Genomic DNA, 21,965 nt, shown 5'->3' with positions numbered 1-21,965 from the left:
ATCCAAGGGCAGTCACAGGCTGCCACAGAAAGGCTCTGGATTGTCAGGGTTCCAGCTCTGATAATCTAGACCTCATTCTTAAATATATACATGTGACTGTACTGTAGATTTTATTTTATTTATTTTTTAGCCCTTATCTTCCATCTTAGAATCAGTACTGTACATTGGTTCCAAGGCAGAAGAGTGGTAAAAGCTAGGCAACAGGAGTTAAGTGACTTGTCCAGGGTCACACAGCTAGAAAGTGTCTGAGGTCAAATTTGAACCCAGGACCTCCCATCTCTGGGCCTGGCTCTCCATTCACTGAGCTACCCAGCTGCCCCCTCTACTGTAGATTTTAAAATTAACGCCCAATGCTCCAAGTATTATGAGTTTTATTAACAATAAACTTGAAGCAAGGGAAGAAAAGCCTCAGTAAAGAAAACCCACTTTTCCAGCTACACACACGGAAAAAAAGAGCTCAAGAGGGAAGAACTACAAAATTATATATACATACATAACAAATATAATCATGAGCAAAAGGGAAAAGGATTCTTGGGACAAGAAAAGAATTCTGGGAGATGGAGTCCAAATTTTTCTAATTATACAGTCCACACACATATATACACATATGTACACATATATTACACGTAATAAAAATATAGATGTATGTATGTATGTGTGCATTTATGGATTGCTCTGATCCTAGATAGAAGCCCCTTCCTTTCAACTGGTCTTCTAAGTAACCCCTCCCTCTTTCCTCCTTCACACAATTATGCTGTGTTCCCAGAATTCTGAAGGCCAATCAAAGAAACTAGCAATTATTTAGTTCAATTCAATACAAATCAAATTTTTTTAAATTGCAGAAAGCTTAAATAATCAGCCGCCATTTGATTTAATTTTCAATCCAGAAAATATTTGTTAAGACAATATTATATGAGACAGCTAGGGAGCACAGAATAAAAACTGCCAGGTCTAGAGATAGAAGGTCTTGGGTTTGAATCTGGCCTCAGACACTGCCTAGCTGGGCACTTTGCCCTTGCCCTTGCCACTCTTCTGCCTTGGAACTTATATTTATGATTCATTCTAAGATGGAAGGTAAGGGTTGTTTATTATATTTTTTTTTATTAAAACCCTTCCCTTCCTTCTTGGAGTCAATACTGTGGAAGAAGAATGGTCAGGGCTGGGCAATGGGGGTTAAGTGACTTGACCAGGGTCACACAGCTGGGAAGTGTCTGAGGCCAGATTTTGTTTATTTTTTTAAGATGCTACTATGAACCAGATACCAGGGATTTAAAATAAAAATGGAATAAACCCTCAAGGAGCGTACTTTTATAAATGGGAGGGTGAAGCAAAGGGGCAGGAGTGGCAGCCAAGCAGAGGCATTCCTCTAATCAGTTTGATGAGTTTGTGAAGGCTGAGTCTTTGTGTGAAAGAGGAGATTGGGAAATGGACTCTGGAGTCAGAAAGGTTTGTTATTGTTTGTTATTGTTTGCTGTTGATCGGTCTTGTTCAACTCTTGGCGAAGACACTGAAGTCGTTTTCTGTTTGCTTTTTTTTTTTTAGCATTTATTACAGTTGAGGAAACTTGGGCCAACGGGCTTAATTAAGCAGCTTGCTTAGGATCACACAGCTAGGAAGGAAGAGTCTGGGGCCAGATTTCAACTCAGGAAGATGAGCCTGACTCCTGGCCTGATGCTCTATGCTCTCTGGCACCACTACCTGCCTAGTCAGAAAGATCTTGGTTCAGATCTTACACTGTGTAATCTTGGGTAGATCATTCAACCTCTAAACCTTCCATTTCCTCATCAAAAAAAGGAGTGAGTCTCAGTGGCTTCTTCCTAGCTCGAGAGCAATGATCCTATGAGTGCTCCTGCCTTTCCTGTAGTGGAAGAACCATGGTGTCCCACCAAGTAGTTGTTGTTGTTCTTTTTTTGGCCATTGAGGGCAAAATAGCCTTTTAGCCCAAAAAATGGTGGGAAAATGGGGGAAATGTTAAGGGTTAAGTTTCTAATGGTTTTTGTGATGTTTCTTTTTAGAGCATAAAGACTATGGAATTGTGATGATTTTGCAATGTTCTACTTCAAAAAGGTCAGACCCACACCCTGAAAAGTGCCCACTCTGTTGAAGTTGCACCCTAGTCTATTCCAAAAGATTGACAAAGTTTTCCCAAGTTGCCCAATTATAGATACCATCCCTCCCCCTTTGTCTTGAAACACTAATAAGCTTGTATAGAGAGAGGGGCAGAGAGGCTTGAGTCTCTCTCTCTCTCTCTCTCTCTCTCTCTCTCTCTCTCTCTCTCTCTCTCTCTCTCTCTCTCTCTCTCTCTCTCTCTCTCTGTCTCTCCCTCCCTCCCTCCCTCCCTCCCCCCTATCTCTCTTTGTCTCTCTCTGTCTCTCCCTCCCCCCTCTCTCTCTCTTTGTCTTTCTTTCTGTCTCTCTCTTTCTCTCTCTCTTACACACATGCATACACACATGTGTATGTATGTGTTTTCTAATGGTCTAGATGGAAATAATCATTTTAGCTTCAGCACTGTGTGTTCCTTTGTTTTTAACATTGGCAATTGATAAAAGATCAAAAGAGAGACAGCTAGGTGGCTCAGCGGATTGAGAGCCAAGTCTAGAGACAGGAGGTCCTAGGTTCAAATCTAGGCTCAGGCACTACCCAGCTGTATGACCCTCGGCAAGTCACTTAACTTCCATTGCCTAGCCCTGGCTACTCTTCTGCCTTGGAACCAATACATAGTATTGGTTCCAAGACAGAAGGTGAGGGTTAAAATCAAAACAAACAAAAAAAAAAAGAACAAAAGAAACCTTCATATTAAGTTTCAAGAGCTAAGGCAGATCAAATGAAATGATGGATCTCGAGTTACTTTTTGGCATTTCCTAAGGAATAAGTTTCAGCGACTAGGGTTGCCATTTAAAATAGTTTGTTTGACTCAGCTTCTTGTGAGGAAGAACTCTTGGGAGAGGCATCTCATCCTTGCCTTGGGTTCTTCTATAAAGGAGAAAGCCAACTGACTTGCTTAGTCCTTTGCCCTTCTTTGCCCATTCTTCCTCTCCTGGAGGGATGGATGCTTAAAGCTTAGTAAAACAAGAAACCATAGGTGGAGGGGGTTGGGGAATCCCTTCAAGAAAACACTAACAGCTTCCTTGGGGCAGAAGCATATGAGAGCTTTGTGTCCTCAATCATGAAACCTGAGAGGTAATTTTGAGCCTGACTTTTGACTTTCTTTCTCCCTTCTGAGCATAGGCAAGAGAATTGACTTCCTGACCTAAGAGATGACAGCAGTTGGACCAATGATGGAATATCCTGGAGAAGCACAGAAGAACTCCATATGCCCACCCACCTGGCCTTAGAGGGAAGTTTATAGACAAGGTCATCTCTAAACCATCATGATCTAGTTAAATGAAGGGGGTTCCCTAGGCAGACATCCCCAAATCTGGCTTTCTAGCAAGAGAAGATTTTTGGTATAGAATCAGCCCTTATGATCATCTGGAGAATGAGCCCTCATTCAAGAATTTGATCTGGTCTCCTGTGTAGCACTCCTCTTGGACAGAAGAAAGAACACTCATGTTGCCCCTGACACTGGAGGTGGAAAAAGCCACAACATGAGGAAATGGAGGATCCACTATTCCCATGAGTTTTTAAGAGCACATAAGTAAAAGGGTTGGTTGTACATCAGCCCCAAAGATTGTTTTACTTTCTAGGAGGAATCCAAACCAAAAAATAATGATGCAAGTCTTGGAGGGTCTAGGCAGGATTTAATGATACACCAGAATTTGGGGTCATCCCACTGGCAACCCAAGATCAGCGACCTTATGAGGAGCATGTAACCAGTGATGGCAAACCTTTTAGAGACAAATGCCCAAACTGTACCCTCATGCCACATGTGAGCCAGGGAAGGGAGGAAGGGCTCCCATTAAAAAAATGTCCTCAAGCTTAATGGAGAGGGGAGAAGCATCGTCCTGCGCATATAGGTTCAACAATGGGTATAAGCCATTGGGTGGTGCTAAATCAGAAGGATTTTAGGACTTTGAAGAGAAATGGGATTCACTAAAGCAAGAGAATTATGTTGCCTGTTCATGGATTATTGTGAATCCTTTCTGGGTTATCCATATTTCCTTAGGGATCCTGGGGGGTGGGGGGGACTTTGTGTCTTATACTTTTGTTGCAGTATGAAATAAAAGTGACCCTGTATTTAATATGAATTTTTAAAATTTTATTTGTATGGGAACTGAGGACCCTGTTCCTTTTATGGAAACCCAGACATAAACTGTGTATAAGTTACATTTGGGGACAATAAATTATACTGATTGATTCTGGGTAAGCTAAAATCCTGGTGAGCCCTGGGTCACCAGTTACACATTTTAATGGTGGAGGTAATACTAGGAGGAGGAAGACTGTGCTAATACCTACACTGAGTCATAGAGGAAGATAAGGATTCTGAGAAGAAAGATGAGACTGGATAACATTTCAGGAATGGGGGAATGGCTTATGATGGCTCATCCTGTTTCCCTCCCACCCCCCAACCCCAATTTTTTTGTCCTGCTTTGTTCTATACTCCTCACCATGCTAATACCTAAGATTCCATTTTTCTCCTGGAGAAGGGAGGTAGTCCTAGGTTATCAATAATCAGCAAGCATTTTTTAGCCACCTACTGTATTTGAATGTTGACTGTACATGCTGACTGTACAAAGATAATGACAACTTGAAAATCTGATTATATTTAGCAAACATTTAAATGCAACAAAGAGGCTCCCCAGTCGCAGTTCACCTTACCTGGTGAGAAGGCAGTAAGCTCAGAAGATACTACCTTGAGGTCAGTATTGGCTGAATTTGAGGCACAAAACTATGCCCAAGTGACTTTTTTTCCCCTTTTTAACCTCTAACCTTCTATCTTAGAATTGCCACTAAGTATCTGTTCCAAAGCAGAAGAGAAGGAAGGGCTAGGGAATTGGGGAGCTAGACAGTGTCTGAAGTCAGATTTGAACCCAGGACCTTCCATCTCTAGGCCTGGCTTTCTAGGCACTGAGTCACCTAGCTGCCCTCAAGTGACTTCTTAATGGTGCTATTTGTGCCTAGTCCTCAGCACAGCTAGACAAGCATAGCAAAATTTGCTGGGGAGCAACACCTGGGATATACCCTGTTAGTTGCTTATACAAATGGGCAAGTATAGTTTCAACAACAAAAATGAAACTTTGATTTTTGGATATAGGTAAAATGCAATGGTTAAAAAAAAATTCCTAACTGTGTGATCTTGGAGAAGTCACTTAACCCCATTGCCTAGTCTTTACTGCTTTTCTGCCTTGGAATCAACACACAGTATTAAGTCTAAGTAAGAAGGAAGGTAAGGGTTAAAAAAAAAGGATGCTGACAATAGGAGAGGTCCTCAAGCAGAGCTGTGCTGGTGTACAGTGATGGTTGTGTCTGGTTCTTTTCTATGCTCAAACACAATTGTACCATATCTACACTATCTTGAGAACTGATTTAAGAATACCAACAATCGTTCAATTTAATTCAAGTTGATGAAAAACTCCCACCAAAAAACATTAACACCTGTTGTATGCTGAGTTCTAAAGGATACACAAAATTTAGAACAGCCTGGATGCAAAAGCTCCATCCCTTTTCCAGCACAATGACTATTTTCTTTCTCCTAAGATTCAACTATATAGTTTTTCCCATTGTGCTAATAAGTACTCTGTGAAAAACCCTCAGAATAAGAAGATAAAATAGATACTTGGTACTCTATTTGCCTGCAAAGCCTCTTCCTAATTTCCCAATCTATGACTATGGGCTCTACCAGTTCCTGTTACTGAGGTTCACAGCCTCAGAATCATACTTGATTCAGTCATTCCCCCATATCTAATCAGTTGCAAGTCTTGTCACTTTTACCTTCACAAGATCTTTCCAATCAGTTCCCTTTTGTCCATTCACAGAGTCACTCACCACCCTGGCTCTGGTCCTCATCACTTCTCTCCTAGCTAATTGTGATAACCTCCCAATGAGTAGCCCTGATTCCAGTCTTATTTGTCTCAAAAGCCAAACTCAACAGATGTGCTAGAATTATCTTCCTAAGACACAGGTCTTACTGTGGAGCTACCCTACTCAAGAACCTTCAGTAATTTCTTTTCATCTCTAGGAGGAAATAAAAATTCTTCAGCATGGTATTTTATAGCCCTGAAGAATAGAGGAGGTAGGTGGCTCAGTAGATATAGAGCCAGGCCTGGAGATAGGAGGTCCTGGGTTCAAATTTGACCTCTAGCTGTGGGTCCCTGGGTAGCAAGTCACTTAACCCCAATTGCCTAGCCATTACTGTTCTGCCTTGGAACCAGTACTCAGTATCAATTCCAAGACAGAATTAATATTACCCAAAAAAGCCCTACAGATTCAGGATTGATTTCCCATTAGCTCCCCCTTGCACCCCTTACATTTCAACCAAACTAGTCTGCTTTGCCCTATATACAATATTCCATCTTCCACCTTCGAGTTTTAAACAAAAATTTTTCCATGCCCAGAATTCACTCTTTCCCTCCCTCTCTTAGAGTCCTTATTTCCTTTAATGCTCAGCTCAGATGTCACCTCCCCCAGGAAGCCTTTCCTGATGCCCCTCAGTGGTTCAACTCTTTACCTCCTGAAATGGGATGCTCAAATTTTAGAAATAGCAATGAGTTCAGCCCCCTTATTTTACATATGAGGAAACATATGAGAAAACTCCAGAGAGATCAAGTGACTTTTAGGCTATTTAAAAAATCTGTGTCCATATTACACTTTCCTAATAAAATGTAATTAATCTCTTTGTGCTAAAGGGTAGAAGGTTTTTCTTTTTTGTCTTTATATTTCAGTACCTAGTAAGGTCCCTCACACATAGTTGGTGCTTAATAAAAGTTTGTTGACCTGAATTATCCTTATGATTCTCATGTAAGAGCCAAGCCATATATACTATAGTATACAGTAGTGTATACTATGCTACAGTAGAAAGAGGAGGAGGACATGATAAGTGGATAGAAGTGTCCGAACAGAATCTTATAGGAATTCAAGGAAGGAGAGATTGCTTCTTCCTAGGGTGACTAGAGAAGGCTTCCTCAGAGAGCTGGCTCTCTATTTTTTAATAACAATTTCCACATTAGTTTTCCAAATATTTCCACATATTTCCAAAAATATGATCCATATTGTCTCCCTCCCTTTTTCTCTCCCCACTTCCAAAGCTGACAAGCAATTCAGTCTGGGATATACATGTATTGTCATGCAAAACATTTCCATGTTGTTCATTTTTGTAAGTGAAAAATCTTATAAAGCCCAAGCCCCCAAACATAAACCCAAATAAACAAGCGATAAATAACATATTTTCATCTGAATTTTACTCCAACAGTTCTTTCTCTGGAGGTGGAGAGCATGCTTTTTTGTAAGTCCCTCTGGAATTTTCCTGAATCATTGTATTGCTGTTAGTAGCAAAGCCTATTACATTTGACTGTTCCACAATATTTCAGTTACCATGTAGAATGTTCTCCTAGTTCTGCTTATTTCACTCCGCATCAGTTCATGGAGGTCTTTCTGAAATCATCCTGCTCATCATTCCTTACAGCACAATAATATTCCATCACCATCATATACCACAATTTGTTCAGCCATTCCCCAGTCAAGGGACATCCCTTTAGTTCCCAATTTTTTGCCACCACAAAAAGAGCAGCTATTTAACATCCTTGTATAAACAAATCCTTTCCCATTAAAAAAAAAAATCTCTTTGGGATACAGACCCACTAGTGGTATTCCTGGATAAAAAGGTATTCATTCTTTGATAGCCTTTTGAGCATAATTGCAAATTGCGAGAGGTGGCACTATTGAAGAAAGTAATATAGACAAGAAGAAGACACTCCTTTCAGACATGGAGGAGATGGCATGAAAAACCATCAGAAAGTGGAAGAATCTAAGAAAAGATGCAAGGCTGGAATGAGCTACTTTGGGAGACAGGTTCCTCCTTATGGTGGTAGAAAAGCAAAAGCCAGAGCAGCTAGACAGTGCAGTAGACAGAGTGCTGGGCCTGGAGTAAAGAAGATCTGAGTTCAAGTCCAACCTCAGATATTTATTAGGTGACCTTGGACAAGTACTTTTATCTCTGTCTGCCTCAATTTCCTCATTTATGAAATGGAGGTAGTAATAGCACTGATCTTTCAGGGCTGTTGTGAGTATCAAACGGTATAATAACTATAAAACATTTAGTATAGTGCCTGGCATATAGTATGCATTCTATAAAGGTTAGCTGTTATTGTTATTAGCGGCAGTAGCATAAGTGTGATATGTTCCAAGGGTGATATGCCACCTTGGGAGGTGATAGGTTCCTCCTAACTGGAAGGATTCAAGCAAAGAGTGAAGGACCGCTTCTCAGTTGTTACAGTGGAGAGTCCTTTGGGGTCTGGACACTGAGACCCTCTCCAAATCAGAGGTTATTCTGGGATTCTGTAATTCTTCAACTCAGAGAAAAGGAAAAAGGAATGTCTATCAAGCCTTAGGTAACATAGGTACAGGTACAGAAATAAGCTGACAGTTAGGATTAGGTATATGTATAGGTCAGTCCTTCCCCCTCACCTGCCCCCATTACTTTCTTGTCTATGCAGAGGGACTGAGTCAAAAACCTGGAAGACATCCTCTGCCACCTGGTTAGGCTGCCAAGGGGCTCCCTAGTGTCACTTTTTGTGACTGGGAGGAGACTGAGTTTGGGGACCTCAGATGATAGGACTTCGAGCTTGGGAGGGATCACAGAAGTCAGCCACTCTAACCTTCTTACACAGGGTTACAGTGACTTGTCTAATGTCACATAAGTAATTAGTGTCAGAGTTTGAATTCTAGTCTGATCAAGTATTCCTTGTGTGATCTTGGGCAAGACAACATACTCTCTGGACCTCAGTTTCCTTATCTGCAAAATGGAAATAAAAGAAGAGTTGATCTCCTAAGTCTCTTCCAGCTTTAAATCTGCTTTTTCTTCTCCCTGACCTTCAGTATTTTTGAGTCATGCCCACTCTGTCTCTGGGATTTGGTTACTACTGGATACCCCTCCACCACCACCACTATCACACTACTCCCTTCTTCCTTCCTTTCCATCTCCTCCAGTCTCCTGGACCCCAGACCTTCCTTGGATTTTTGAACATGATGACCCACCAGTTTCTCTGGCCCTGCCTTGCATCCTTGGCTCTGAGACCTTCCCCTGTTATGGATCTTGCCTCAGGCCGGTTCATTCTCATTCTGGTACCTTTGCTTCTATCAAGTCTCTGTCCAGAGGCTCCCCAACTGCATGGGTGACAGGGTAACCCCAAGTCTGCTTGCTTGAGGCTGAGGAAGGCAAGGTTGTATTTGTGAAACTCTTCAATCAGGCAAATAGGCTTGTCTGCAATGGCCCACTAATGACTTCAGCAGGCACTGCAGTGTCCTGGGTTCTAAAGGGAGATGACAGTACAGTTGGTGACCCTTAAGAATCAGAGAAGAAAAAGATTATGGGGGAGGCACCTGAGATAAGGAGGAGGGAACGAGTGGGATTCTACTCTACAGTCTGGGAGATGTTTCCAAGCAGGGCTGGACCACAGAGAGGAGGGGCTGCCCTGATGGGACCACTAACCTGTGTGTATGTGTGTGTGTGTGTGTGAGTGTGTGTATGTGTGTGTGTATGTGTGTGTATGTGCATGCCAAACCCAAGACGGGTGCCCAGAGGCAGTATTTAAGGGTGAGGGACCCCATAAGGACTTGTGTGCCAATCGCCCCCTCTCCTCTCCTCTCTCCCATATTCGTTGTGCTAGAAGGCTTTCAATCAGAGCCAAGGGGAAACAGAGGTGAGGGAAGCCCTGCTTCAGCTTGCCTAACAGAGGGAGAGGGGAAAGGCAGTGGGTTAGGGAAAGGAAGCTGGGTGGGGGCTGGGGGAGAGGGAGGGAGAGGGTGATTGTCATGGTTACGTCTCTGACAAAACGAATGGCCCTGCTCCACAGCGGTCACCTAAACAGCTCCCGAAATGTGTGCATTCATCAGCAGGCTGGCTGCCAGTGGGGCAAGGGGCTGGGCAGGCTCTGGGTGGCTGGGCGCAAGCAGAGACCTTGTAGCAGGCGGGGCTCACCCACAGCTGCAGGGAGTTGGGAGGGAGGGGGAGAGGGGACAGAGGCACAGCCGTCACCAAGAACACTCTAGCAGGGACACATGTTGCTGCTGCTCCAGCCAAGGTAAGGCAAACTCCCTCCAGGCAGTGGCAGAGGCTGGGAGAGGGGGGCCAACCTGGCTGCTGCGGCTGCTGTGAGCTAGGGCCACGTGGGGCTGAGTCTCTGCCCCTCTGCCCCTCTGCCCCTCTGCATCTCTCTCCTCCCCCTCCCTCCCTCCTCCCTACCTCCCTCTCCCCGCTGTCTTTTCTAATTTGTCTTTCTTTTTTTCCTCTCCCTCCCTCTCCATCTCTTTCTCTATTCCTGACTTTTTCTTCCTCTGTCTGTCTTGTTTTGCTTCTTTCTTTCCCTCTCTCTGCTTCTTCCTTTTCTTCATTCTGTCTCTTTGACTGTCTCTGTCTCTCTGTGTCCCTTTGTTTCTGTCTCTGTTTCTCTCCTTTCCTGAACCTCTGTCCTGCCATTTCTAACTCCCTGTACCACCCTGGGTATCTGTTTCTCTGGACCTGTCACTTTATCTCTTTGTATCTCTGCCTCTGTCTCTCTGTCTCTTCTAGCTCCCTTCACTCCTCTCTCGGTCTCTCTCTCTCTTCTTCTTCTTCTTCTTCCCACCCCATCTCCATTCCTTCTTCCTTTCTCCCTCATCCTTCTTCCCTGCCTCCCCCACCCCACTCCCAATCTATCCCTCCAGGGCCCTAGGCAACTAGCGGCTCAGAAATCCCCCTCCCCTGGACTGACAGTCCTGCTCGCCCAGCAACTGTGGCCAGATTTTGACACTCTCAAAAGCTAGCCAGCTAGGTGCCATTGACAGATTCCCATCTGACTCCTCCTCTACAACAAGGTAAGCTCAGAGGCTCTTGAACAGCAGGATGGGGGGTGGGTGGGGGGAGGCAGGAAGAGGTGTGCGTGTATGTGATGGGGGAATGAGGGGGGGGCTGGGACTCGGCTTCTCCGTCTGTATACGGAGTGTGTCTAGTTGCCACACAAAACCCCACCAAGTGTTACAATCCCCATCATAATATTTTTGTATCCACCAGTCCCAACTGTTCAGTACAGACAAGTCTCCTTCCTCCCCGGCTCTCCAGCAGACAAGTGGTTCTGAGGCAGGGAAATCATAGAGCAGAGAATCTCAGAGCAAGAAGGAAAAGCTTGGAATATACAATATCAGAGCTGGGAGGGACTTTAGAACACAGAAGGTAAGATCTGGAATGTCACATTTGAAAAGATTTTAGGGCATAGACTGTGAAAAAAGGGATAGAATGTAGAACATCAGATCTTAGAGCTGGGAAAAGCCTCAGAAAACAGGATGTTGAAGCTGAAAAAGACCTTGGGTTGATAGAATGTTACAATATAAAATGCCAGAGTTGCAAGAGAGTTTAGAACACAGAATGTCAAAGGTGGAAGGAACTGTGGAAATCATTTCTTCTAATCTCATCATTTGACAGATAAAGAAACTGAGGTGCAGAGAAGTTGTGACTCATCCAAGGTCACAAGGCTAATAAGGGACAGTCAGTCTTTCCCAATTCTCTTCTTCCACCACCAACAAAGGGAGGATCCCTTGCAGTCTCTAAAAATAAAATGAGAAAAAAATCAGATAAATAATGCCATTAATTTATTGAATAATTTTAATCTCTTCTTTTTTGTTTAAAAAAACAAACAAACCAAAACCCTTACCTTACATGTTAGAATCAATATTGTGTATTAGTTCCAAGGCAGAAGAGCGGTAAGGGTTAGACAGTTAGAGTTAAGTGACTTGCCCAGGGTCACCCAGCTAGGAAGTGTCTGAGGCCAAATTTGAACCCAGGACCTCCCATCTCTAGGCCTGGCTCTCAATCCACTGAGCAACCCAGCTTCCCCCTTTTCCTTTCTTCTCTGGTCCTGTTTCCTTCTCTGTTGAATTAGGAGAACTGGATCTCTGAGGTTTCTTCAAAGAGTCAATAGTCTGTGATTCTATGATGCTATCTATGGTCATTGAATGAGCCTTCACTGCTAAGACTTTGGTGTTCCTTCTCTTCTTTCCCACATCTTGTCCCCTCAACTCCACTCCAGGTCTGGCTTTCCATGGTCTCCACTCTGGAAATTTTGCGAAACTAAAAGGTGGTGAACTCCTTGGGGAGGATAAACATTAGAAATAACCAAAGTCTTTGGCTTTTTCCTTTTTATCTTAGCTGGCCCCACGTCCCCACTTCTTCAAACACATATGCCCACTTGATCAAACCGAGAGTCAACATGGTATTATAGAAATAGCCCTGAGGTTGGAAGCCCTGAATCCAAGTTCTGGCTTTGGCACTTTCTAGCTCTGGATTTCTGGATTTCTGGTGGAGGAACTTCACCTCTGAACCAGTTTCCTCACCTGCAAAATGGGACTCATCTTTCTTGTGCTACCTATCTCGCCAGGTGATTGTGAGAAAAGCACTTTTTAGACCTTAAAGTGCTTGTTAGAGAAATGTGAGCTGTTATTAAAGTTATATAGTTTAGTGCTAACAAACCCTCCTGACAAATTATCCCTCCCCAGCTCAGCTGCTGCTAATCATAATAATAATAATATATCCCATTTACATATAATATAGATGATAACAGCTAGAATTTTATTGGGCACCTACTATGTACTAGACTCTGTACTAAGCACTCTAACTATTTTCTCTTTTAATCCTCACAACAATTCTAGGAAGTAGGGGCTTATATTCTCCTAGGAAAGATAACATCGAACTATCGAAGTATTTTCAAAACGGAGGCAAAGAAGCGAAGTGACTTGCCCAGGGTCACACAGCTAGTGAAGAAGAATGGATTTGTACTCAGGTCTTCCTGACTTTCGGCTTAGCATTAGGTCATTCAACTCTCTCAGTGGCTTTCCCTTTCCTTTATCTTCCTTATCTATGTTTTGTACGTACTTCTGGCATGGGACTCTGGGTTTCCCTTTGTACCCCCAAATTATAGAATTATTTCAGGTCAAATTATAAGCAGGAAAATTCCTTTCCTTCCTTGTGTTCTTGTTAGGTTTAAGGAAAGAGTAAACCTGGTCATCAAAGACTTACGAAAAGGAAAGACCCCTGAGACAAATATTCCCCTTGGAATTTTCCCCTAGATTTCCAGATGGACAGAGATACACCCCTAGGTTCTGTTTTGATACCATTGGGTTGTATCTAAGACATCTACTCACCCCCTCACCTATGAGGGTCATACCTGGTGTCTTCAGGACACAAACCCCTGTCAGGCAACAAGCACCCCCTTCACTCTGCCCAACCTCATTCCATTATCTCATTCTTGGTCACATTATTATCCCTGTTTTTATAAGAGTATAAAAGACCCAGAACACATCCCTCCAGGAGGCAGTCTTCCCATCTATGCTGTCTGCCCAGCCTCTTCAAATTAATACCTTTTTCTTGTTATTTCCAAGCTGTTGTGGAGTCTTGCATTCTTGCAAAGGGTACCCCTCCCAAACCCCAGAGGCTCACCTCCAGCCCCTGACAACACTTCGACATTTGATGTTATCTTCCCTAGAACAGGAGCTATATTTTCTCATCCCCCCTCTCCTCCCATTTCTTTGTAAACTCAGTGTTAAGCAGAATGCTTGGGATGTAGTATTATTTTTAAAATCCTTGTTGGGGGCAGTGGGGTGGCTCAGTGGATTGAGAGCCAGGCCTAGAGATGGGAGGTCCCAGGTTCAAATCTGGCCTCAGACACTTCCTAACTGTGTGTCCCTGAACAAGTCACTTAACCCCCATTGCCTAGCCCTTACCACTCTTCTGCCTTGGAACCAATACCCAGTATTGATTCCAAGATGTAAGGTAAGGGTTTTTTGCTTTTAATTACTTATTGACTGATTTGACTGACTGCTGATTGACTCTGGACCTTGGGTTTATGGCAAGGTTAGAGATGAGGTTATTGGGCTATTGGCTGTCATTGCGGTGGAATTCCTTCTGTCAGGGGAACTGAGTCAACAGGGGTGATAGTCTGACACCCCATGCCTAGTCCTGCAGAGCAAATAGTCTCTTGAAGGGCTCAGTTCAGGAGGCTGATGGCAAAGAATGCAGGAAAGGTTTATCTCTGTTCACGTCTTTTCTCCCAGGTAGATGGTAAGCTCCAAGAGGTCAGGGACCCGGGTTTTATCTATACTTTGGATCTCCCCACATTCCCAGAGCCCTGCACACAAATGACAATAATATAGTCAACTGGGTGGCACAGTGGACAGAGCATTGTATCTGGGAGATTGAACCTGGACATCAGACATTAATTCAGTGACCCCAAATGAATCACTTCACCTCTCTTGGTTTTCTCAACTATAAAATGGGGATAATAATAGTACCTACCTCCCAAGATCATCATGAGGAGAAAATGAGACAAGAGTTGTAAAACAATTTGTAAATCTCAAAGTGCTATGCAAACACTAGTGGTTATTAATGAATATTTGAGTTTAAATTAAAAGTCACACCACTATCCAGCTATGACTAAGATCTCTAGAGGCAGCCCAGTTATTAATTCACCCTTCCATGTAGTAGGCCATTAAATTGAATTGTGATCTTAGATATTACCTTAGAAAGGGAGATGCCTATCTTTCTGTCCTTTGCCCTAGTCATATGACATCTGGGAAAATGTACTTGGTTCTGGGTACCATATTTTATTTTTTTTCATTAATTTCTTTTTTAAAATGTGTATTTATTTATTTAAAGATGCTTTTCCATGTTTCCATGATTCATTTTCTTTCTCTCCCATCTTCCCATCCCCCTCCCAGAGGTGATGAGCAATTCTGCTGAATTGTACAAATGTTGTCACGTGATACCTATCTCCATATTATTCATTTTTGCTATAGAGCGATTTTAAGACATAAACCCCCAATTCTCATCAAATCTCATATATATATATATATATATGTATATATATATATGTGATAAGTGATGTCATATGTTTTTCTTTTGCATTTCTACTCCCATAGTGCTTTCTCTCAATGTGGATAGCATTCTTACCCCTAATTCCTTCATTGCTATTAGTAGCAAAGTTGGATTGTTCCACAATGTATCAGTCTCTGAGTATAATGTTCTCCTGGTTCTGCTCCTTTCACTCTGCATCAATTCCTGGAGGTTGTTCCAGTTCACGTGGAATCCCTCCAGTTTATTATTACTTTGAGCACAATAGTATTCCATCACCAACATATACCACAATTTGTTCAGCCATTCCCCAATTGAAGGGCATCCCCTCATTTTCCAATTTTTTGCCACCACAAAGAGCACAGCTATAAATATTCTTGTACAAGTATTTTTCCTTATTTCTCTTTGGGGTACAAACCCAGCAGTGCTATGGCTGGATCAAAGGGCAGACAGTCTTCTATCGCCCTTTGGCCGTAGTTCCAAATTGCCCTCCAGAATGGCTAGATTAATTCATAACTCCACCAGCAATGCATTAGTGTATTGATTTTGCCATATCAACTCCAACATTTATTATTTTCCTTTACTGTCATATTGGTCAATTTGTTAGGTGTGAGGGGGTACCATATTTTAGGAAGGACATTGATTAAATGAATCAAAGGCAAAAAAGTGTTGTGATGGTGAAGGGGCTGGAAAATAGTCCATGTGGGGCCTGTTTAAAGGAACCAATGATATTAAGCTTGGAGAAAAGACTTGGAGAATGGGGTAGCAATTTTCTAGCCTTTGAAGGATCTTGGGGAAGCAGGATTCCATATTTCTGCTTGGCTCTAGGTACAGAGGCAGATTTCAGTGATGGGAATGAGTTGCCACAGAAGGTCCCCATTCTCGCCCTCACCAAATGGAGTTCTTCAAGCAAAGGTCAAATGACTATTTATGGTCAATTATAAATACTAATGAAGAACTAAAGGGCCTATGTCTTCCAACTATGGTTTTCTGTGATTCCTCCTTGGACCTCAGTTTCTTATATAAAATGAAGAGGGTAGGGTCAAAGACCTTAGTTCAAATTTTGCCTCTGAAGTGTATGATTTGGGTGACTTTTGGCAAGGCAACTTAAACTCTCTGGGCCTCAATTTCCTCATATTTTAAATGAAAGAGTTGGGCTAGCAGGCCTTTCTACCCACTTCCAATGACAGGAGTAGACTAGATGGTTGTCCCTTGAAGCTCTAATTGTTTATTTTTATTCTACATGATTCCCAAGTCCATTCCAGCTCCAGGTTCTATGATTCCATGAAATCGATTGCCTTTCAGTAATCAAATCCATCAAAGGTGATCAAGTCTGATCCCCACCTTCCTCACCTTCCTTGAGGGTTGGAGAGTTCTGATACCCTTGGGATCAGAGGTCTTTCTCCCTTTCCTCTCCAGCTGTCCTCTGTGATCTACTATTGATGATCTCTTTATCTCTTTACTGCTCAGGCATTGGATTCTGTTCCTCTGCTGGTCTGTCTGCAGACGTCTTTATTGCTTAGTTGGCCTTTCATTACTGAGACAGATTAACTAATTGCAGCTACTGAGGAAGAAAGGGAGAAATAGAGAGCCCAGTCTGTAGTTGGGGGAAGGGAAAGGTTGGCAGGGAATTGGGAGATCTGGCTGTCAGGTGGTCTCCATGAGATTGCATCTATAGACAAGATGGTAGGGATAAGGGGTGTTAGCCGCTAGGAACTAGGAGGTTTCTTGGTCATTGGTTTTACTTGGTGACTCATTCTCTCTTTGGAAACTGTTTCCCTACAGGGTTCAGTCTCCTAAAAGGTATAGCACAGAACTGTGGGAGACAAATTTTAGGCATAGTGGATCCTGGTGTGGTATCAAAAACACTGGATTTTTAGCCAGGACACTCATTCTTTCTTTAAAAAAAAATCTTTTTAAAAAATATTTTAAAATACTTTGTATTTGGTTCCAAGGCAGAAGAGTGGTAAGGGCTTAGCAATGGGGGTTAAGTGATTTGCCCAGAGTCACACAGCTAGGAAGTGTCCAAGGCCAAATTGGAACCCAGGACCTCCTGTCTCTAAGTCTACCTCTTAATCCAGTGAGCCACCTAACTGCCACCAGAACACTCTTTTCAGCAGTTAAAATCCTAGCTCTGTCACTGTTAGCTATGTGACTTTGGACCAGTCATTTAATTCCTCTGTCCCTCAGGAAAGGGATTTAGACTAGATGATCTCTGAAATATGTTCTCATTCTAAATCTCCAAATTCTAGGAATCAGGAGACCTGGGTTTTAGTTGTAATGAATCACTGAATAGCTATAGATAGGTACTTGATCAAATCCATTCCATCTTGGGCTGAATGAGTGACCTTTCCAAGAGAGGTACCTGGTATTACTTCTTTAGGATGGCTTGAGTTGCTGCTCGGCTCAAAAATTGGTCAAAATTGTCAAAATTTTTATTTTTTTTTGTGAATTTGGAAATTTTTAAAAACACTTTGCTAAGCACTTAATTTGCTGTGTGAGAGGAAGCTAGATAGCACAGTAGAAAGAGCGCCAGACCTGGAGAGGAGAGGACCTGGGTTCAAATGTGACCTCTAACACTTCCCAGCTGTGTGACCTTGGACAAGTCACTTAACCCCAATTGCCTAGCTCTTACCACTATTCTTCCTTAGAACTAATACTTAATATCAATTCTAAGAGATAAAGTAAGGGTTTAAAGAAGACCAAATTTACTATGTGTTAAATGTCTGGGATACAAATAGAAAAACAAGACAATCCCAGCTTTAAATGAGCTCACATTCTAAAAGGAGGAGACAACACCACAATAGGGTGGGTGGCAATGCCCAGGGGTGTGAGAGGGCATATCAGTGGGGGTGCTTCTTTTCCAAGTCAGTATCAAATCACTAATGACTTTTTTGTTTACGTGTTTTTTTTTTCCTTTACCTTCTTCTAGTAGAATAAAATCTCCATCAGGGAAGAATTGCTTTTTTCTTTGTCTGTCCTCATTGAACATAGAGCCCTCTCCATAGCAGGTTTTAAACTAATATTTTATGGACTTGATTAGATTGGACAGGATCTGAACATTCAATCAGTTATGAATTGGGGGCCCTACTATAGCCCCCATTTTCGTTCTTCTCAACAATAAAAGCACTAAAACCATTGTCATGTGTTTGAAGAAAATATGTATAAACTCTACTTATAGCATTCTCATGATAGAGATGGGCTTAGGAATCTTGTCCAAAGAGGACATATATTTAATCTGGAATAGCCTCTTCTTGTGGAGCAATGCTAGTTCTTTATAATCATTGCCTCTTTTTCCAAATTCACAAGCCTTCTCTTTAATAATATACTCAAGGATTTTCCCTGGAATTCAGTTCAATTCAAACAAACTTTTTTGACAAATTTTATTTAATTAATTTAGATGATATTCCCGTGATTACATGATTCATGTTTTTTCCTTTCCCTGCCCTCAACCCCCTCCCATCGCCGACGCACAATTCCTCTGGGTTTTGCATGTATCATTGATCAAGACCTATTTCCATATTATTGATATTTGCACTAGGGTGATCATTTAGAGTCTACATCCCCAATCATATCCCCATCAACTATGTGATCAAGCAGTTGTTTTTCTTCTGTGTTTCTGCTCCCACAGTTCTTTCTTTGGATGTGGATAGTGCTCTTTCTCATAAGTCCCTCAGAATTGTCCTGGATCATTGCATTGCTTCTAGTAGAGAAATCCATTACATTCAATTGTGCCATAGTGTATAATGTTCTCCTGGTTCTGCTCCTTTCGCTCTGTATCACTTCCTGGAGGTCTTTCCAGTTCACATGGAATTCCTCCAGTTTATTATTCCTTTGAGCACAATAGCGTTCCATCACCAACAGATACCACAATTTGTTCAACCATTCCCCAATCAAAGGGCAGCCCCTCATTTTCTAATTTTTTGCCACCACAAAGAGCCCAGGTATAAATATTTTCATACAATCAACCAAACTCTTGAGAGCTTTCCACTTGCAAGGCATTGTGCTGAGTTCTGAAGATCCAAAAGCAAAAAGAAAATATCTCCTGCTCTCAGGGAACTTGCATTCTACTGGGAGACACAACATGTACACAGATGGGCAAATACAAGATTATTTGAGGACAAAGGGGGATCAGGAAAGATTTCACAGAGTAAGGGCATCTGAGCTGAATCCTAAAAGAGAATCTGAACATTCCAAGAGGCAAAGGTGATGAGGGAGTGAATTCTAAAAGTGTAGTCTGTCCCATGAAAAGGCACAAAGGTGTGACCTAGAATGCTGAATTCAGGGAAAGCCATAGAAACTATTCCAGTTGGAATATAGCATTTATGAGGGAGATTAACATGGAGAAAGTCTACATAAAAAGATTGGAGTCCAATTATGAGGGGCTTGAAATGTCTAGGTGAAGAGTTTAAGTTTTATTAAAGAAGCAACAAGGAGCCAAGACCAAAGGCTTATTCTCTTTCCTTTATTGTGAATTGGGTCATTTGTCCTGCTCCAGCCCTGTGACATCTCTCCCATGGCCCCATGAGTTTTGATTGCTGATAATAATTTAGTTATATCACATTCACCAAATATCTAGTTCATCTGGACTTGGTAACGTGAAGTCTTCTAGGCTAGTTCAGTGCTTTCTTACTATCTTCATACTTAACTAATCGCGATACCTCCTGCCTATAGTCCAGTAGATAAAGCAATGGGGCTCGAGTCAGGAACACCTGAGCTAAAATCTAGCCTCAGATGCTTGCTAGCTGTTTGACCCTGGACAAATCACTTAACCTTTCTATCTGCCTCAGTGACCTTATTTGTAAAATGGAAATAATAATAGCCCCTACCTCCCAAGATTGTTGTCAGGACCAAATGAGATATTTTTAAATTTACTTTGCAAATGTTAAATTACTATAAATACTGCTAATGGTTTTGTAATTAACTGTCTGATACTACTTCTCAGACTCCTTGGCTGGATTGCCCATTCGCGTTCCATGTTCAATCCCCCAACTGTGGGTGTTTCCCAGAGTTCTTCTAGGTTATTTTTTCATCTCTGTATGCTCCACTCTTTCTAGATGATCTCATCAGCTCCCATGAGTTAAACTATCATCTTTAAGTAGATTATTCCCAAATCTACATAGCCAACTCTAATCTCTTTCCTGAGCTCCTTGTTCCTGGAGTTCTGACTGATTGCCCACTGGGATTTTCCAACTGAATATCTGGCATTTAGAACTCAACTTATCCAAAAGAGAACTCTATCTTTTATCCAAAACCTACCCCTCTTCTTCTTTTTTAAAAAATTCTTACCTTCTTGCCTTAGAATCAATACTAAGTTTTGGTTCCAAAGTAGAAAAGTAATAAGGGCTAGGCAATGGGGTGGGGGTACAGTGACTTGCCCAGGGTCACACAGCTAGGAAGTGTCTGAGGCCATATTTGAGGCCAGGACCTCCCATCTCCAGCTATCCACTGAGCCACCCCACTACCCTAGTCCATCCCTCTTCTTAACTTCCCTATTTCTAATGAGATATGTTCCTTTCTGATTTACAGTCTCAAGAGTCATCCTGTATCCATGTCCCTCTCATATATCCAATTACCTGTTGTGTTTTTATTTTGTAATGAAAAGTTTTAAGTTCCTTTTGAGAAAAAAAATTAAGGGTAAGAAATTTGCTGCCTCCTGGAATCCAGAGACTGAATTCCTTGTGGAAGATGCCATGGAGATGCCCATGGAGATGACATGCTGCTCCAGGAGTTCCTGAGCAAACCTGAATGTGCAGAACTGAACATTGGGGGGTTGAATACATTTGTTTATGTGTATTTTGTTGTACCAAAGGGGACTGCCCCCTAAATTGGTTTTGTTCTTGATTCCCTTTTGTTTCCTTATCCCCGAGTTGTATTTTCCCTGTGTAAAATTGTATATACCCTAGTTATGGCTAAAATGATCCATTGGGGAGACTGGTCTCCCAAAGGATCACAGGGGTGTATGTAAAGATGGAAAATTTGCAACACCTGAGTTACATTTCCAGCATCCTTTTAAGTTATGTCCTCATTTTATGTAAGGATGCTTAGGAGATGAATTTGACTAAAACCCATGCTGCGGGGCTCTTTTTTCAGAGCTTATGCTTTTGGTAAAGTGCTGTAGGTGTGAGACTGTCTCTCTTTGCTCTGTTCACTTGACTGAAAGAACCTCTTTTTCTTTCCCTTCTCTTTTATTTATTATTAAAAATCCTACACTGTCAAATTATATTCGAGGCAGCCTGTTTCACTTGAGGACAATTCTCCTTGTTGGGAAAATTTTCGTAACCTCAAGACACTTTGGAATGTCTACTCACTGCTCTTGTTTCTGTCTTCTAAACAGAATAAATCTAATCCCTCTTCCATATGATAGCCCTTTGGATGTTTGAAAAAAAAACTATTATATTCCTCCTGAGACTTCTTCAAGCTAAACTTATATTAGCTATCACCTTCCTTTTAAAACTTCTCTTTAAAAAAACAAACAAACCTTACTTTCCATCTTAGAATCAATATAAACTATAAGTCCAAGGCAGAGGAGTGTTAAGGGCTAGGCAATGGTGGTTAAGTGACTTTCCCAGGGTCACACAGCTAATAAGTATCTGAATCCAGATTTGATCCCAAAACCTCCTGTCTCTAGGTCTGGCTCTTAATCCACTGAACCAACTAGCTGCTTCTAAAGCTTCTCTTCTTCTTTTTTTTAAGCCCTTAACTTCTACCTTAGAATCAATAATGTGTATTGGTTACAAGACAGAAGAGTGGTCAGAGCTAGGCAATGGGGGTTAAGTGATTTGCCCAGGGTCACCCAGCTAAGAAGTGTGTGAGACCAAATTTGAGCTCAGGACCTCCCATCTCTAGGCCCAACTCAATCCACTAAACTACCTAGTTCCCTTCAACTGTTCTCTTACAATGCTGATTTAAGGCCCTAATGATCCTTCTCTAGTCACTTTCCTATTTATTGATATCCTTCCTAAGCAATGGTATCCAGATCTGAACAACA

At 42.0% G+C, this 21,965-nt stretch overlaps 1 long non-coding RNA gene across 1 annotated transcript in view; it reads left to right on the top strand.

The window, feature by feature from the left end:
- Nucleotides 1-3,668, top strand: part of LOC103103018 (uncharacterized) — a 13,164-nt gene extending 9,496 nt beyond the window's left edge. The window contains exon 2 of the long non-coding RNA XR_008911538.1: nucleotides 3,229-3,668. This is a non-coding gene — a long non-coding RNA (uncharacterized LOC103103018). The remainder of the gene's footprint in view (nucleotides 1-3,228) is intronic.
- The last annotated feature ends 18,297 nt before the right edge of the window (nucleotides 3,669-21,965 follow it).

Source organism: Monodelphis domestica, chromosome 4, assembly GCF_027887165.1.
Source record: "Monodelphis domestica isolate mMonDom1 chromosome 4, mMonDom1.pri, whole genome shotgun sequence".
In the NCBI taxonomy this organism is placed as follows: domain Eukaryota; kingdom Metazoa; phylum Chordata; class Mammalia; order Didelphimorphia; family Didelphidae; genus Monodelphis; species Monodelphis domestica.
This window is presented reverse-complemented; position numbering and strand designations above follow the sequence as displayed.